The 19,498-nt window shown below is 40.4% G+C and overlaps 1 protein-coding gene across 1 annotated transcript in view; it reads left to right on the top strand.

Moving 5' to 3' along the window:
• Positions 1 to 19,498, top strand: part of TANGO6 (transport and golgi organization 6 homolog) — a 189,609-nt gene that overhangs the window by 76,108 nt on the left and 94,003 nt on the right. The window lies entirely within an intron of this gene.

Raw genomic sequence — 19,498 nt, 5'->3', positions numbered from 1 at the left:
TTAAGTCATAATATTTCTGGATGGTTCCCTAAGGGTTCTAACAGAATTTCAGTGTCTGATAATGATGAGGAGGTTTTTATTATTCTATAGATTAAAGCCCATTTTTTCTCATTCAAGGAGGTGATAAATGGCTCACACATGAACTTTCATTACCTTAACCTTTTATGTACTTGACTACTGCTAGAATGCACCCTTGCTTTCCCTCTAAACTAAAAGAATCTCATAGTATATAATATTTTTCATCAAAATGTTTTTTGCAATAATTTTATTTCTCTTTTGTGATTCTTTGTTGTTCTCCCCATCTCCATTAATTTGTGGATTCCAAATCTTTTTTCTTTTTTAAGATTTTATTTATTTATTTTGAGAGAGTGAGCGCATGAGTGAGGGGGAGGGGCAGAGGAAGAAGGAGAACCAGACTCCCTGTTCAGCAGGGACCCTGATGCGGGGTCGATCCTAGGACCCTGAGATCATGACCTGAGCCAAAAGCAGATGCTTAACCGACTGAACCACCCAGGCGCCCCCCGCATCTTTTTTTTTTTTAAGGTTGTGGATTCCAAATCTACAGAGAGATGTCATGAACAGGGATGTAGAGTATAGGTACCCTTCCTAAAAGGGTGAGAATCAGACATGGTGCGAAGGTCAGTTATCTCACAGCTTCTCTTGGCTCCAGTGGTGGAATGTAATTGTCAAGAGCTGGGAATCTGGGGGTGCCTGGGTGGCTCAGTCGGTTAAAACGTCTGCCTTCGGCTCGAGTCATGATCCCAGGGTCCTGGGATAGAGTCCCACATCGGGCTCCTTGCTCAGCAGGGAGTCTGCTTCTCCCTCTACCTGCCGCTCCCCCTGCTTGTGCTCTTCCTCTCTTTCTGACAAGTAAATAAATAAAATCTTAAAGAAAAAAAAAAAGAGCTAGGACTCTGGGACAGACCACCTGAGTGTACCTCCATTCCTCTGCTGCTCAGCTGTATTGACTTTGGCAAATTACTTAATCTCTCTGGGCTTCAATTTCATATCTATAGAAAGGGAGCTAAATAGAAATGTAAAGTGGTACAGCTAATTTGGACAACTGCCTTGCAGTTTGTCAAAAAGATAAACATAGAGTTACCACTTGTTGCAGCAATTCCACCACTAGGTATGTACTCAGGAGGATTGAAAACATAGGTCCACACAAAACCTTGTACCTGAATATTCATAGCAACACTGTTCATAATAGCCAAAAGGTGGAACAACATAAGTATTCATCAACTGGTGAATGGATAAACAAACTGTACTTTATCCACACAATGGAATATTATTCAGTCATTATAAAAAGGAAATAGTGAAGGGGCACCTGGGGGGCTCAGTCGTTAAGCGTCTGCCTTCGGCTCAGGTCATGATCCCGGGGTCCTGGGATCGAGCCCTGTGTAGGGCTCCCTGCTCGGCAGGAGGCCTGCTTCTCCCTCTCCCACTCCCCCTGCTTGTGTTCCCTCTCTTGCTGTGTCTCTCTCTGTCAAATGAATAAATAAAATCTTTAAAAAAAAAAAAAAGGAAATACTGAAGCATGTTATAGCAGGGATGAATCTTCAAAACATTTTAAGTGGAAGAAGCCAGTCACAAAAGACCACATATTATATGGTTCCTATATATTAAACATGCAGAATAAGGAAAAAAATTGTTTTTCAGAATAGGAAAATTTACAGAGACAAGAACTAGATAAGTAGTTGCCTAGGGCCGGTGGGAAGGGGGAGAGCATTGCGAGGTAATAGCTGAAGCTAATAGCTGAATAGCTAAGGATTGCTTTTTGGGGTGATGGAAACATTCTAAAATTGATTGTGGTAATCATTGCACAACTCTGTCAGTATTGTAGGAACTGTTGAATTGTATACTTTAAATTGGCAAATATTATAACGTGAATTTTATCTCAATAAACTGTTACCAAAAAATTAAAAATTTAATAAGGGTGGGGGAGGGATAAAACTGTCAGAGCTTAAGAAGATACAATGATTAAATGTAATGTGGTAGATAGGATCCTGGAACAGAAAAAGGGCATTCGGGAAAAACAAAGAGAATCTGAGTAAATTATGGAGTTTAGCTGATAATAAAATGTCATTCTTAGTTCATTAATTGTGACAAAGTTACCGTGCTAATGCAAAAGTTAATAATAGGGGCATCTGGGTGTGCAATATATGAGAACTCTCTGTGCTATCTTCTCAATAATTCTGTAAATCTAAAACTGTTCTGTTGTAAAAAGTCTATAAAGGGAGGTTAATATTAGGATTAAATGAGTTAATACCTTGAACGTGCCTAGCACAGGGGCGGCTAGGGGCTCAGTCGGTCAAGTGTCCGACTCTTGATTTCGGCTCAGGTTGTGATCTCAGGGTCATGAGATCAAGTGTGGCCTCAGGCTCTGCGCTCAGCATGGAGTCTGCTTGAGATTCTCTCTCCTTCTCCCTCTACCCTTCCCCCACCCCGGTCATGTGTGTGCGTGCGCATGCACACAAACACCCACCCACCCCCCCACACACACACAGTGTCTCTCTCTCTCAAAAATAAAATCTTAAAAAAGAAAGTGCTTAGCACACAGTAAGTGTTCAAATAAGGTTAGCTGTTATGAATTTAGTGTTATCATCACCATCATCATTATATTACTACTGCTTCTACTGTTAGACTGCTAGATAACGTGGTAATACATGTAGCTTCTCAGATCCAGAGTTTGAGTAGGCAGACGCTATCAGGTAGTTATTGCTATGTAACAAACTACTCTAAGGCTCAGTAGTTTAAACACCCATCATCCGTTATCACTCAGACATGAAGGAATGAACCAATGGAGCTCAGCTGATGTAGGCTGGGTTTGGCCGGACAGTCCTGCCTCTCCCTGCAGATCTGTGGGCCGGTCGCAGTAGCTCTGCTGTGCCTGGTCCTGGTCATCCCTAGCCCAGTGGCCATGCGGGGTGTATTGTGGTGATGGCAGAACAGTAAGAGAATAAGAATAAATTCAAAAGGCCTCTTCGGGCCTAACCTTGGAACTAGCATCCTATCACTTCTGCCTCATTCTGTTGGCTAAAATAAGTCAATGTGGCCCAGCCCTAAAGTAAAGAGGTAGAGAAATAAACTCTTTTCCTTTAGTGGGACATACTGCCAGGTCATAGAGCAAAGGGCATGAATTCAGGGAGAGGTGAAGAACTGAAGACAGTAATGCAGTCCTTCACTCTGATGTGTTCTGTTTGTCTGCAAAAGGCAAGGTCCTCTGTGAACACGAGGCATGCTTAGGTCTTTATTGGCTACTTATTTCCTAGTATAATTTGGGTACGCTCTGTACAGATCTAGTATTTAAAGCTTAAGAGAGAGTGCAGAGGGGATAGCATACAGTGATAAAGGCCAGAGCCTTGGAATTCATTCTTTATTCAGCACACATTTATTCTGCACCTACTATATACAAAACACTTTAACAGCGCGTTGTCATGCCTAAGTTAAAAAGCAAAAAGAAAATTCCTCAGAGGAGACAAAATGCCCACCCAAAGAGGTAAAAGGACAAGTACGTGAGAGGAGAAGCCAAAAGAGTAGAGGGTTTCAAGAAAGTAACTACCCACAGGTGAATGGCAAAGAGGCCTGGAATTGAGATAAACTTGGGGCTCAGGAAGTCACGTGACAATGAATGGTACTTATGGAAGCAAGACAAATCAATGAAGCAAGAACCTCAAATGCCTATAATTAAGAAGTCTCAAAATAAGTCACCTGGCACTTTTCTCAAGAAACTGTAATCCTTGGGGCGCCTGGGTGGCTCAGTTGGTTAAGCGACTGCCTTCGGCTCAGGTCATGATCCTGGAGTCCCGGGATCGAGTCCCGCATCGGGCTCCCTGCTCGGCGGGGAGTCTGCTTCTCCCTCTCCCTCTCCCCGTTTGTGTTCCCTCTCTTGCTGTGTCTTTCTCTGTCAAATAAATAAATAAAATCTTTAAAAAAAAAAAAAAAGAAAGAAACTGTAATCCTGTTATGATAAGTTGTTTCTTGCTGATTTTTTTTTTTTTTAGGACAGCGTTTTTGGAGAAGGGGAGGTATATCGTTCTCATGTGGCAACATTGCTGTTTGGAATAAGCTTCTTAGCTGATTAACCCATTGAGCTCATTAGCCTCTAGGGTCTGCTATAAAAATCAGAACTGTTGGTTTTATGTTTGTTTTTAGTAATTTTAATTGGTGTGCTAATCAGTTAGTAGCTAATTTGGCAATGAAGAACATGGGAGGTAGAGGTGTAATTTCTGTTCTCAGCTCCCCACAATGGACAAGTTTGAATTAATTGATGTTTTGGTGTTTGTAACATGCACTTAGAGGCCAAGGCCTTAGGTGAATTTCCCATTAAGAAAGGAAAGAGCTGAATTTTCCCACCCGCATTGCCAATGTCATTTGCCCAGGCGTAAAGCATGCCAGGAGCCGAGCCATTTTGGACTCCCAGTCGGACAAGACCAGCCTACTTGTAAATGTTCTGCAGTACAAGGGGTGTTGGGCTGTGGTTTGAGCAGCATTTAGTTGTGGGGAGTGTGTGTGTGTGTGCGCGTGCGCGCGCGCGCATATGTGTCTGTGTTTAAAGTTTTCCTTTTCTAGGCTGTCTGAATGTCTCCATGTGAAAATTACAACATATCTTTTGCTTGATTTGTTGATAAGTTGGGTTTCTTTTATCATTTCTCACCAACTTTGCATTCTACCAGCAGAGCAGAGTGGGATTAAATAAACTCATTCATTCAACAGATACTTATTGATACCTGATGTAAGAATTTCCGGTGTGTGGGCGCCTGGGTGGCTCAGTTGGTTGGGCGACTGCCTTCGGCTCAGGTCATGATCCTGGAGTCCCGGGATCGAGTCCCGCATCGGGCTCCCTGCTCGGCGGGGAGTCTGCTTCTCCCGCTGGCCCTCCTCCCTCTCATGCTCTCTGTCTCTCATTCTCTCTCTCGCAAATAAATAAAATCTTTAAAAAAAAAAAAAAAAAAAAAGAATTTCCGGTGTGTGTATTATCTGTGCATCACAACAATCTGAGAACTAAATTCCCTAGGAGTTAAATTTTCGTTTTGTGAAAGACGTGCATCTCCTTTTAATCCTATTGAGAAAGTGATGGTTGATTTAGTTCTCACCACAGCTACTCTGTGGTGGGTTCTCGGTAGCAAGTTCTTCAGGCAGAGAATTATGTACCAAGTTCCAGCCAGAGTTCATAAATAGAAGACCTAATCTTAGACTATGGCCATTAAGTGTCTCTCCTTTTTAGATTATTCTTTTTTTCATTCTTTGTTATATCATTATTATTGTTGCACAAATTAATGCATTTTCATTGTTTTAAAAAATTTAATTGACAAGGAAGTATATAAGGTAAAAAGTAGAAGTCTTCTTTTCCAAAATAGGAGTTAAAATATGTCCTTGAGGGTCCCATAATGTATATTAGATGTTTGAGGTATTTTTCACATTTCAGTTTCGAAATAGATGTTCAATAATGAATATGATAAATAAGTAATATTCTTCTAGTAAGATATTATAGTCAGGTCATTTATCATACTGTGGATCTGCTCATGTATCCTCTCAGTCACTTTCAATTATTTAAAGGACATTTTGAAAGTAACACCAGAGACAGATGCATTTCAGGGATCCAAGGGATCCCTGTCAGTGTCAGAAGGATCTTTGGATAAAACTACCAGAGTCATTGAGAAAGGGAAAAAAAGAAAAACACAAAAAACAAAAACCCTAGGCCCTGAGCCAAGCATGGAGGTGAAAGTATACCCGTGCGTGTAGTGAGGACAACCTAGACGTCTTGACATGCCCAAACAGATCTCACTAACTCTTCTACCCTCTTTCTCTTCAGAGAAGAATTTTCATTTCTGGCAAAAGAGCCAAGGGGAGGGGAAGGCAAAAGGCCCGGAAGGAGGTGGGGGGACGGTGGCTACAAGGTGAAATTGTTTTTACAGAGTTTCAAACTGAGCAGGATTACAAGTCTTAACTTGTCAGAAGCTGAACTCCCTATCTCATTCTCACATTTCTACCTCAAGTAAAGTAAGTTGGGAAACCATTAGCTGAAAATAATTCTATCCCTTGAAGGACCATCTAATTGGATCTGGCATTGAAATTTGGAATGCAGTCTTGTGAAGTTTATCATCTCCATTTATGTCCTTGAAATGGGAAGATTACTTTTATGTCCTGACCTGGTTTTTGTACCACCTAATTAACAAATGAGCATTTAGCAAATGTCTCGCGTATATGCTGCCTCGGTAAATTCTTGAAGTAGTTCTAGGTAGAAGATTATCCCTATTTTTTTAAACTTTTTATGTGAAATATAATTTATACCTACATTCCCCAATTTAAAATGTTCAATGTTTTTAGGATATTTAGAGAGTTGTGCAGCTATCACTACTATCTAATTTTAGAACTTTTTCATCATCTCAAAAAGAAACTCCATATCCAGTATTAGTGAATTTCCATTCCTACTACCCTCAGCCCCTGGGAACCGCTAAACTACTTTTTGTGTCTGTGCATTTGCCTATTTGAGATGTTACATGTAAAGAGTCATACAATCAATGTATGGTCTTGTGTCTGGCTCCTTTCTCTTCGCATGTTTTTGAGGTTCGTCCACGGTATAGCATGGATTGGTACTGACTCCTTTTTATGGCTGAAGGATGTCCCACTGTATAGATGAACCACATTTTGTCCATCCATTCATAAGTTAATGTCATATGTGGGTTGTTTTTACTTTTAAGCTATTATTAATAACACTGTTATGAACATTTATGTATAAGTCTTTGTGTGGACATACGTTTTCATTTCTCATGGGTTTATACCTAGGATTAGAATTGCTGGGTCATATCGTAACTCTGTGTTTAACCTTTTGAGGAACTGCCAAACTGTTTTCCAAAGTGGCTGCCCCATTTTACTTTCCCATCAGCAATATAAGAGGGTTCCAATTTTTCTACATCCTCCCCAATACTTACTATTTCTTGTCTTTTTTATTACAGCCATCTTAATGGGTGGGCAGTGGTATCTCATTGTGATTCTGATTTGCATTTCCTTAAGTGACTGATGATGTTGAGCATCTTTTCATGAGCTTGTTGCCCATGTCTTTACCTTCTTTGGAAAAATGTCTATTTAGATTCTTTGCCCATTTTTAATTTGCGTATTTTGTCTTTTTATTGAGCTGTAAGAGTTCTTTATATATTCTGGAAACAGGTTCTTTATTCACTATATGAATGGCAGAAAATATCCGTGGGTTGTCTTTTCTCTTACTAACAGTGCATTTGAAGCCCAAAACTTTTTACTTTCGATCAAGTCCAGCTCACCAATTTTTCTCTTTATTGCTTGCACTTTGGGTGTCATTTCTAGGAAATCACTGCCTAACCCAAGCTAACGAAGATTTACTTTTGTGTTTTCTTCCAGGAGTTTTGTAGTTTTCACAATTACCTTTAGGGCCATGATCCATTGTGAGTTAATTTTGCAGTGTGAAGAGATTCCCGCTTTATAGCTAAACATTCTGAGATTTAGATAGCAGAAGTCTTTTTTCTTTTCTTTAAGATTTTATTCATTTATTTGACAGAGCGAGAACACAAGCAGGGGGAATGGCAGGCAGAGGCAGAGAGAGAAGCAGGCTTCCCACTGAGCAAGGAGCCCAATGTGGGGCTCGCTCCCAGGACATGACTTGAGCTAAAGGCACATGCTTAGTCGACTGAGCCACTCAGGCACCCTGGAAGTCTTTCTTCTAAGAGGACATAGCAAGCAAGCAGCTTGAACCCTTGTTCATGGCTTCCAAATCTTTCTTTCTCTCTAATACACTTGGTTACTTCTTTAGAACTTTTCAAATAATGGTAGAAATTGGCTCTATTTTTGTGCTTTTAAGATTAAAAACAGATATTATGATTATCAGTAATATTTATTAAAATTGAATAATGCTTAATTATCTAGAAAGCTTTGATTCTGTCCACAGTCCTGAAATATAATAAAAGCAGATATGATAATCCTTTTATAGATGAATAATTGACTTTGCTACAGTTGCAAAAGTCGCGAGGATGGTAGAGATCCATTTCTTAGGGATTCCTGGTCTACTGCACCCTTTTACTGCAGCCCCAGTGATCTCCCTCTAGCTATAGGTTGCATTTCGAGGCCCAGAACACTTGAGTTTTACATTAGCCTCATTTTTCAAATATCTATCCAGTGATTTCCTCTATCAGTTGAAGACTGAAGCATTCAGATTTGCATCAGAATATATTTAGCAGTTTAGGGGCACCTGGGTGGCTCAATCAGTTAAGTGTCTGCCTTTGGCTCAGGTCATGATCTCGGGGTCCTGGGACTGAGCCCCGCATCGGGCTCCCTGCTCTCTCTCTGTCAAATGAATAAATAAAATCTTAAAAAAAAAAAAAGAATTTAGCAGTTTAGTACTTTTACCTGTAAGGAAAAGATGAACTGGCTACTTCGACGTTAGTTATTTTCACTTCCCAAGATTGTCCCGGATAATTGCCATGTAAGAGAAATGGCAGTCAATATTATAGAAGTTACCACTTATTAGGTGCTTATTCTGTCAGTCACGGCAACCTTGCAAGTTCAGTATTAGCCCTAATTTACAGATGAGGGAACTGAGGCTCAAAGCAGTTAATAAACCAGCCCAAAGTAACATCGATACTAAGTGTCAGCATCAGAATTTGAGTCTTAAATCTCTCTGGCTCTGAAGATAATGCTCTTGCAACGGGGAAGAATAATTAGTCCTATTGCACACATTGTTCTTGTTCCTAGGTACAAGGGCTGAGTTCCCAGGTGGTCTTAGGTATGGGGGAACTAGGCCTACCAATGGGAAATGGTTTCACTATTAATCAACCCTTTCTATAACTTAATAATATGCTGATCTCATGTCTGCTTGGGATATGTGTGTGTGTGTGTGTGTGTGTGTGCGTGTGTGGTTTTGCTCATTTGGCAATGTGCACAGTATTATTTTTTTAAGCAATCTTTATGTGTATCTTTGAAATTCGTCTTGCATTAGTGGAATGTGAATGTGTGACTCACACTGCCTGCCTTTCTTCCTGCTGATGATCATGACTGTTTCGGTTCTTTATCCTCAGAGAGTGTGAGTCAGGTAAACACGTAGCTTTCTGTATAGAACTTTTGATATTTGTTCATTTCTGATTCCAGTAAATGACATTTAAAAATAACTTACTTTGAAATGATATAAGGGATGAGGCTGTGGAGAAATCGGAGCCCTCGTACTGTGCTGGTGGAAGCTGTGGAACAGTGCAGCTGCTCTGGAAGGCAGTCTGGCAGCTCTCAAAAAGTCAGACATAGTTACCATATGACCCACCAGTTCCACTTCTAGATACATACCGAAGAGAAATGAAAACAGATGTCTATACAAGAGCTTATATATGAATGCTCATAGCAGCATTCTTCATAATTGCCAAAAAGTAAAGACAGCCTAAATATTCATCACCTGATGAATGGATAACTAAAATGTGGTAGATCTTACACAATGAAATATTATTTGGCAAAAAAGAGGAATAAAGTACTGATTCATGCTATAGAATGGATGAACTTTGAAAACACGGTAAGTGAAAGAAGCTAGACACAAAAGGTCACATATCGTATGATTCCATTTACATGAAATGTCCAGAATAGGCAAAGCCATAGAGAGAGAAAGTAGATCACTGGTTGCCAGAGGATGGGAGGAAAGGGGTGTGGTTGGAGTGACTGATAACGGATATGAGTGATGAAAATGTTTTGGAATTAGATATTGGTGATCATTGCACAACCTTGTAAATATACTAAAAAGCACTGAATTCTACACTTTTAAAATACAATAATATACTTTAAAAGTTCGGAACAGTAGTTTTCATGGAGCCCCTAGGACTCTGAAGGGCGGGTGGACAGGATTTAGATGTGTGGAGCTAGGGTGAGGGAGTCAAGACTGAAAGAAAAGCAGAGGCAGGAGGATGTGCAGGAGTGGGGCAAGTACAGAGGAAGAGAAGCAGTTCAAGTTGTTAGTGGAGCAAAGTGAGCATGAAGGGGGGGAGCAGTGGGATCGGACTGGAATGCAGAAGCTGTTGGAATACCAAGGAAAGGCATCCGAGCTGTTCTGTGTGGGCTCTAGGGAGCCTTTAAAGGCTTGCTGTTGTTGCAGTCCACTGGTAATGTCTTGGTGATGGGCTTCCTGGATTTGAAAGTATCATGCTTGTTGATGGTTATTACTTAAGCTTCCTTTGTTCTTATTTTCACTCATGATTTATTGAGCACCAGAGCTTACCAGATGTAGCTTACATTATCTCATTTACTCCTCACCACAACACTGTGAGTCCATGTCTTCATCTCCCCATTTTTCAGACATAGAGACCAAAGTTCCAGGCTGTTACTATTAAAAGGCCAACCAATGAGGGATGGAGACTGGAATCAACTCCAGAGTCAAGTGCTGCTTTCTCCGAACTTCCCTTCTCTCTCCATTTCGTTTTCTCACCTTTCTTAAATCATCATGGCCTCTGCTCTCACGGACAGTAAATTAAGCCCTGGCAGCGGTAGACCTTGACATTTTCAGCTAAGCATGTAAACAACTTAACTTCTTGGTTCCCAGGGCTCATTTACATCCTATTCGTGGAAGCCAGCAGCAACAAAGGCAGGGTTCAGTACCGAGAAGGCAGTTGTGAGATACTGTGGGATAGTCTGTTGTTTCGATGTCAACTTCACAAGCTGTTAAGGTGTAAGTACTTTCTCTATAGAACAGTTGTTTAAATTTTGCCCTGAAGCCACTCCGTCTTTAGTAAAGTTGGAATTTGAAGGCAAGTTAAGGAAGATAAACTAGTGAGAGAACTCACAAGTAAAATAGCAAGTTCCTCCTTAGACTTATGTTTAAGTACGATATTACTTGACTCTCAGAAGGAATCCATCTGTTTTACTGGAACTGCTCTGAGGTGGCGGTTAGAGGGATGCCCTGCCCTTGCTCTTCTCTCTCAAACCAAACAGCACACAGCCTGCATGTCCCTTTATTTCAGATACAAATTAAAATTCCTAATCTCACCAGATGTGATTAAGATGATCCGTGAACCTGTTCACACACTTAATAAGCCCAATTATATTTTTTATTAACCCTAACATAGTTCCTTTTGTTGCTGAGTCATAAGTTTAACATTTTTAACTGATTGAAGCATCAATTTCTCCTTCTTTGGTCACGTCGAGATCTTGGGCAGTGCACTTGGGAAAAGTGCACGTAAATGGTGTCCGTACAGTTTTGGCTACTCATCTTTAGATTCCTATATTAGACCTTTGTACTCGGTTTTCCTGACCTTGTGGTGTCTCTGCTGTCCCTGAGGAAGCTGGAAGATTGGGAATGAATTGAGCCTCAGGGAATGGATCACAGGCACTGAGCTTCCAAAGACCTAATTAGGTCATCTGTCCTGTCCACCAGCCAGGGCATGATTGCTAAAGTTTTCTTTCTTAGGGGAAGTCTGTTTTTGGAAGCAGGTTTGCACTTGATGTCCAACTTCTATTTTCCATTATTGGTAACCTGACTTTAGATAAGGGCAAAAAAATTATAAAATATCTTTGGCCATTGCCTTTTTTCTTAATGGTTTAAAATGTTTATTCATTCATTCATTAAGATTAATTGAGCACCTACTGTGTGTGTGAGGGTGCTATGCTCAGTACATTGCTGAGCAAAAGTCGTTCCCTGCCTTCGTGGAATTTACATTTGATCGGGGCGGGGGCGGGGGGAGGAGATGGTGGGAGGCAAGTAGTAATCCAGTCATCACATGAACAAAGGTGAAATGTGGCTTTGACAGGTGCTGTGGAGAAAAAGTATGCAGTGGTATGAGAGCCTTTGTTAGGGACATTTTACCTGACAGAGAGGGGAAGGAAAAAATGACCCATAAGCCAAGATCTGGTAGATGATTATGAGTGATCCTATTAAAGAAGGGAGGGAAGAGTGCCCCAGACTAAGGGAACAGCAAAGACGCAATACTGTGGCAAGGAGGAGCCTACAGACAGTAAGGACCACATGAATGCCTATGTTGTATAGGACCGTAGGATCAGTGAAGAAGGGGGTAGGCTGGGTGGGCTCAGACCACTAGTCAACCCCACTCTAACTAGAGGGCTCTGCTTTCTTCTCTTTCATTGAGTCTCCTCTAAGGATTTCATGTGAAAACAAGGGTCTATTGCTTTTAAAACAACAGCAAATCTATCTCTCTAAATCTCCAAACTCTGTTTCAACACACAGCCCTTAACCATTATGGAAAACATCCTCATTGCAGATGAAAAAGGTAAAACCATATGGAGTTGATTGTGGCCAGTAGTTTTCAAATAATTTTTTTTAGCAGTGGAACCCATTTTTGAAATGAGATCTAATGTGAAGGTGTCAAAAACTCAAGTGATTTTTATTTTCTTCTTCACGCCTTTTTTCTTATATTTTTCACATTTTATAGTATGAACATTTATTGTTTTATAATCAGAAGATAATGTTTTTAAATTATGTGGCTGTTGAGAAAAACTGACTTGTTTCATGGTAACAAGGTTCAGGGACTAGCACAGATTGAAACCAATGGCTCCCTCGTTGTAGTACCCCCTGTTGACCTTTTCACAACTAAGGATTACTGAGGCACAGGGTGACCCTGGCTTTTTCACTGTGAAATTGTATAATGACAGCAGAAACCTTACTGACAAACAGATGTTTTTCCCAAGTGGAGCTTTTCTTAATGAAATGGTTGCTTAGAAACCAGACCATACTAGTAAGTTTTCTGTATTTAGTTTATAAAGCGATTCAGTTTGCAAAATTATTAAGTCAGAGAATACTAATCAGATAAAGTTGAACATGCTCTTGTCTTGCAATTCAGCAACCAAATGGTTAAATTAGTGGCAAAATTTCACCCAGATGTGTCTATCCAGATGCTGTTCGTAACAAGGACATACAAGGAAAATGACAGCTCAGAAACAAATGAAAATGAAAACACAACTGCTCAAAAATTTTGGGGCTGCAGCAAAGGTGGTCCTAAGAGGAAAGTATATAGCAATACAAGCCTTTCTCAAGAAACAAGAAAGGTCTCAAATATACAACCTAACCCTACACCTAAAGGAGCTGGAGAAAATTAAAAAAAAAAAAAAAAGAATAGCAAATAAAGCTTAAACCCAGCAGAAGAGAAAAAATAAAGATCAGAGCAGAAATCAATGAAATAGAAACCAAAAGAGCAGTAGAACAGATCAACGAAACTAGGAGCTGCTTCCTTGAAAGAATTAATAAGATTGATAAACCCCTGGCCAGAGTTATCAAAAAGAAAAGAGAAAGGACCCAAATAAATAAAATCATAAGGAAAGAGGTGAGATCACAACCAACACCAAAGTAATACAATTATAAGAACATATTATGAGCAACTATATGCCAACAAATTAGACAATCTGGAAGAAATGGATGCATTCCTAGAGACGTATAAACTACCAAAACTGAACCAGGAAGAGAAGAAATAGAAAACCTGAAGAGACCCATAACCAGCAAGGAAATTGAAGCAGTAATCAAAAATCTCCCAACAAATAAGAGCCCATGGCCAGATGGCTTCCCAAGGGAATTCTACCAAACATTTAAAGAGGAATTAATACCTATTCTTCTGAAACTGTTCCAAAAAATAGAAATGGAAGGAACACTTCCAAACTCATTTTGTGAGGCCAGCATTACCTTGATCCCAAAACTAGACAAAGACCCCATCAAAAAGGAGAATTACAGACCAATATTCCTGATGAACATGGATGCAAAAATTCTCACCAAAATACTAGCCAGTAGGATCCAACAGTACATTAAAAGGATTATTCACCACGACAAGTGGGAGTTATCCCTGGGCTGCAAGGTTGGTTCAACATCCACAAATCAATCAATGTGATACACTACATTAATAAAAGAAAGAACAAGAACCATATGATCCTCTCAATAGATGCAGAAAAAGCATTTGACAAAGTACAGCATCCTTTCTTGATCAAAACTCTTCAGAGTATAGGGATAGAGGGTACATACCTCAATATCATAAAAGCTATCTATGAAAAAGACACAGCGAATATCATTCTCAGTGGAGGAAACCTGAGAGCTTTTCCGCTAAGGTCAGGAACACGGCAGGAATATCCACTATCACCGTTGCTGTTCAATATACTACTAGAAGTCCTAGCCTCAGCAATCAGACAACAAAAAGAAAAGACATCCGAATTGGCAGAGAAGAAGTCAAACTCTCTTTGCAGATGATATGATACTTTATGTGGAAAACCCAAAAGACTCCACCCCAAAACTGCTAGGACTCATACAGGAATTCAATCAAGTGGCAGGATATAAAATCAATGCACAGAAATCAGTTGCATTTCTATATACCAACAGCGAGACAGAAGAAAGAGAAATTAAGGAGTTGATCCCATTTACAGTTGCACCCAAAACCATAAGATACCTAGGAATAAATCTAACCAAAGAGGTGAAAAATCTGTACTCAGAAAATTGTAGAGTACTCATGAAAGAAATTGAGGAAGACACAAAGAAATGGAAAAATGTTCCATGCTCATGGATTGGAGGAACAAATATTGTTAAAATGTCTATGCTACTTAGAGCAAATCTACACATTCAATGCAATCCCTATGAAAATACCATCACCTTTTTTCACAGAAATGGAACAAATAATCCTAAAATTTGTATGGAACCAGAAAAGACCCCAAATAGCCAGAGGAATGTTGAAAAAGGAAAGCAAAGCTGGTGGCATCACAATTCCAGACTTCAAGCTCTATTACAAAGCTGTCATCATCAAGACAGTATGGTATTGGCACAAACACAGACACATAGATCAGTGGAACAGATTAGAGAGCCCAGAAATGGACCCTCAATCCTATGGTCAGCTAATCTTCGACAAAGCAGAAAAGAATATCCAGTGGAAAAAAGACAGTCTCTTCAACAAATGGTGTTGGGAAAATTGGACAGCCACATGCAGAAGGATGAAACTAGACCATTTCCTTACACCATACCCAAAAATAGACTCAAAATGGATGAAAGATCTAAATGTGAGACAGGAATCCTTGAGACTCAAAATCCTTGAGAACACAGGCAGCAAACTCTTTGACCTCAGCTGCAGCACCTTCTTCCTAGACACATCACCAAAGGCAAGGGAAGCAAGGGCAAAAATCAACTATTGGGACTTCATCAAGATAAAAAGCTTTTGCACAGCAAAGGAAACAGTCAACAAAACCAAAAGACAACCGACAGAATGGGAGAAGATATTTGCAAATGACATCAGATAAAGGTCTAGTATCCAAAATCTATAAAGAACTTGTCAAACCCAACATGTAAGGAACAAATAATCCAATCAAGAAATGGGCAGAAGACATGAAGAGACATTTCTGTGAAGAAGACATCCAAATAGCCAAAAGACACATGAAAAAGTACCCAACATCACTCGACATCAGAGAAATACAAATCAAAACCACAATGAGATACCACCTCACACCAGTCAGAATGGCTAAAATTAACAATTCAGGAAACAACAGATGTTGGCGAGGATGTGGAGAAAGGGGAACCCTCCTGCACTGTTGGTGGGAATGCAAGCTGGTGCAGCCACTCTGGAGAACAGTATTGGAGGTTCCTCAAAAAGTTGAAAATAGAGCTACCCTATGACCCAGCAATTGCACTACTGGGTATTTACCCCAAAGATACAAATGTAGGGATCCCAAGGGGCACGTGCACCCCCATGTTTATAGCAGCAATGTCCACAATAACCAAACTATGGAAAGAGCCTAGATGTCCATTGTCAGATGAATGGATAAAGAAGATGTGGTGTATAAATATACAATGGAATATTATGCAGCCATCAAAAAATGAAATCTTGCCATTTGCAGTGACATGGATGGAACTAGAGGGTATTATGCTAAGCGAAATAAGTCAATCAGAGAAAGATAATTATCATATGATCTCACTGATATGTGGAGTTTGAGAAACAAGGCAGAGGATCATAGGGGAAGAGAGGGAAACATGAAACAAAACAAAACCAGAGAGGGAGGCAAACCATGAGACTCTTAATCTCAGGAAACAAAGTGAGGGTTGCTGGAGGGGAAGGGGTGGGAGGGTTGGAGTGGCTGGGTGATGGACAATGGGAGGGTATGTGCTATGGTGAGTGCTGTGAATTTTGTAAGACTGATGAATCACAGACCTGTACCCCTGAAAAAAATAATACAGTTTATGTTAATAAAAAACATTTTAAAACAGCCTTATTAAACTACAAAATATAATACAGAAAAATTGGCAGCAGAAAGGACAAGCATTCTGTAGAGATAGAAAGTAGATTTGAGGTTGCCTAGAGTTGGGGAGTCTGGGTGGAGAACGAAAATGGCTGCTAATGAGTAGGAGGTTTCTTTTTGGAGTAATACACATGTCCTGGAATTAAATAGTGATGCTGGTTGCACAACTACATGAATATAATAAAGATTACTGAATTGTACACATTAAAATGGTGAATTTACGGCATGGGAATTCTATCTCTTTAAACCTGTGTTTTTTGCAAGAGGGACAAGCAAACAGTTAATGCCTGACTACATAAAGAGCCTATAGAGGTTGATAAAAATATCCAGTACATAAATGGATAAAAATAAATAGGCAATTCGTGGTAGAGGAATAAAAGTAATAAAATTTTGGTAAAATATTTTTTTAATAAGCAAAGAAAGGTAGATTAAAATAATAATTAAACGTAACTTTGTGTGACATTTCAAAACACACAGTTTTGTTTTGTTTTTTAAATGAGAATACCCAGGGGCGCCTGGGTGCCTCAGATGGTTGGGCATCTGCCTTCAGCTCAGGTCGTGGTCCCAGGGTCCTGGGATCGAGTCCTGCATTGGGCTCCCTGCTAGACGGGGAGCCTCCTTCTCCCTCTGCCTCTGCCTCTGCCTCTCTCTCTCTGACTTTCATGAATAAATAAATAAAACATTTAAAATAAATAAATAAATGAGAGAATACCCAGTGCTGGCCGAGGCACACTTGATCCCTCTTGGTAGGAAAACTAATGGGGACATTTTTGGAATATAGCTTTGAAAATGTTTATGTCCTTGGAGCCAATTATTTCTCTTTGGGGAATCCACCCTAAAAGTGTAAGTAGGAGGTGGGTGCCTAGCATAGTTCTGTCTAAAAGGTCTATGGAACTTTTTCCACACTGAATAATTACGCAGTTAGCTCTTGGGCCTGGGCGTAGCTCCCAGTTGCAGAACCTAGTGCTTTTCGCAGCAGGGCTCACATGTCCCTTCTCCAGGAAGCCCCACCCCTGCCCCACACCCTTTTTTTGACTCCTCTCTCCCTATGCTCTCATTATTCCCAACTTGCAGTATCAACCACACTGTCTTGTAATCATTGGCCAATTCGTCTCTTTCTCTAGACAGATACTGTCCTATTATATTTGTATCACTTAGTAACAGTATCTGGCACATAATACACACTCTATTAATGGGTGAATGCATGAAATAATTCTTCCTGTTGCCTTTATTTAAAGATGTTTTCCAAACATTATGATTTATGCCATAGCTGCAGAGTACTTCTGTATATTCTTATATAACCGATTTGGGTTTTTTTTTTACTCCTCCACCCCCTTTTTTTAAAGTAATCTCTACACCCATGTGGGGCTCAAACTCATGACCTTGAGATAAGAGTCGTGTCCGTCACTGACCGAGCCAGCCAGGCGCCCCCATCTCCATCTTTTTTTTTTTTTTTAAAGATTTTATTTATTTATTTGACAGAGAGACACAGCGAGAGAGGGAACACAAGCAGTGGGAGTGGGAGAGGGAGAAGCAGTCTTCCTGCAGAGCAAGGAGCCCTATGCGGGGCTCGATCCCAGGACCTTGGGATAATGACGTGAGCCTAAGGCTGATGCTTAATGACCGAGCCACCCAGGCACCCCCCCATCTCCGTCTTTTTAACTGAAGTAAAATTTGAAAGAAATACCTTCTCTTTCTATCATCCTTATTATTATTACTTATAATGTTACTATTAAAGTGTTCAGTGTTATCATTGGACCACCTCAAATTATTTAGTGTAAAAGGGGTGCCATCTGGGGCAATAAATTCCCCCCATTCTCCCTCCCCTTTTTAAAAATATTTATTTCAGAAAGAGAAAGAGAGAGAGTGCACAGGTGAGGGAGAGACAAGCTGAGGGAGAGGGAGAAACAGACTCCAATTCGATCCCAGGACCCTGAGATCATGACCTGAGCTGAAGGCAGCCACTTAACTGACTGAGCCACCCAGGCACCCCTCCATCCTCCCTTAATAAAACAAAGTTGTCCACAATAAAAACTGTGTGTGCGAGAGAGAGAGAGAGAGTGTGATTCAAGGAATGGTGTACGAATGAGAGGGCACTAAAATGTTTGTGTTGATTTCAGGTGATTTTTTAAAAAAACTGCTTAACTGGGGTATAATTCATATACCATACAATATGCCCTTTTTAAGTGTAAAATACGGTAGCTGTTAGTATATTCACAGAGTTGTGCATCTATCACCACAATCAATTTTACAGTATCTTCATTATCTTAAAGATTATCTCCCCTTCACTCCCCAATGCTCCCATACCTCCCAAAGGTGATTTTTATTTCACTTTCTTCTTTTGCTTTTCACTAGTATTAGCATCTTTTACCGTGACCATGTATTATTTATACCACCAGGGAAAAAAAAAAGTCAAGTTCTTTTCATTGTGCAAGCAAATTTTTTAAAGGTTTCTCCTTTCCCCTCTATTTATGGGTGCCCTACTTAGCGCAGGGATTTTAACCTGAGGGCTGTGTGGACTCCTAGAGGGTCCATGAAAAGGTTTATAGGCGGAGTGTTTGTTTGTGTATGTGCCTTTATCAGGGGAGAAGGGACTCTTTGGGTGAAATTTATAGTAGCTCTGCCTGGTTTCCATGTGAAACTACAGTTTAAGTCCTACACGTCACAGTTACTGATTTGACAACACTTCTAAGCAAGTCCTAGCCTGGAGTGCCTGTCACAGAGACTTGCCTACTCCTCTCATCAGGACTTGTGCTAGGCTTAACGCAGGAAAAAAGGAGCATTTCATTAGCGTCTGTGTCTTGCCTGTGTCACTGCTTGGTGCCCAAAGCACAGAGCAAGTCTCCTAGCCCTGAGACTCCAGAGAACATGAAAGATCAGCCCTGTCTTGTTGGAGCTGCAGGCCAGGTGACAACTCCCCGGGGAGCCTTCGGTTCCCTCAGAACGAGTGAGAGCCTGACGCATCAGTCAGCTCTGCTGATTCTGCAACTTCTCTTCGAGTATGCTTGAGGTGAAATGCCAGTAGAAAACTTCGGAAAAAATGAGTCTGCAGTTTAGTTAGTATTCCTGCTACTAGGACCACCCATCTTGGGTGTTAAGAGGTGTAAAGAGTTTTATTTTCTTACCAAGATTCAGCCAAAAGAGAACCACTCACTATTTTATGGGAAATCGGAAGTCCCTTTTTTCTTTTTACCAGTAAATGTTTTGATATCATAAAGAGAATGTTGGGGCGCCTGGGTGGCTTGGTTAAGCGTCTGCCTTTGGCTTGGGCCATGTTCCCAGGGTCCTG

The sequence above is a fragment of the Mirounga angustirostris genome, unplaced genomic scaffold, assembly GCF_029215605.1.
Source record: "Mirounga angustirostris isolate CCGP_5_RB_7025 unplaced genomic scaffold, mMirAng1.0.hap1 SCAF_16, whole genome shotgun sequence".
Classification (NCBI taxonomy): Eukaryota; Metazoa; Chordata; class Mammalia; order Carnivora; family Phocidae; genus Mirounga; species Mirounga angustirostris.
The sequence above is the reverse complement of the archived record's forward strand: the minus strand, read 5'-3'. Positions and strand labels throughout refer to the sequence as shown.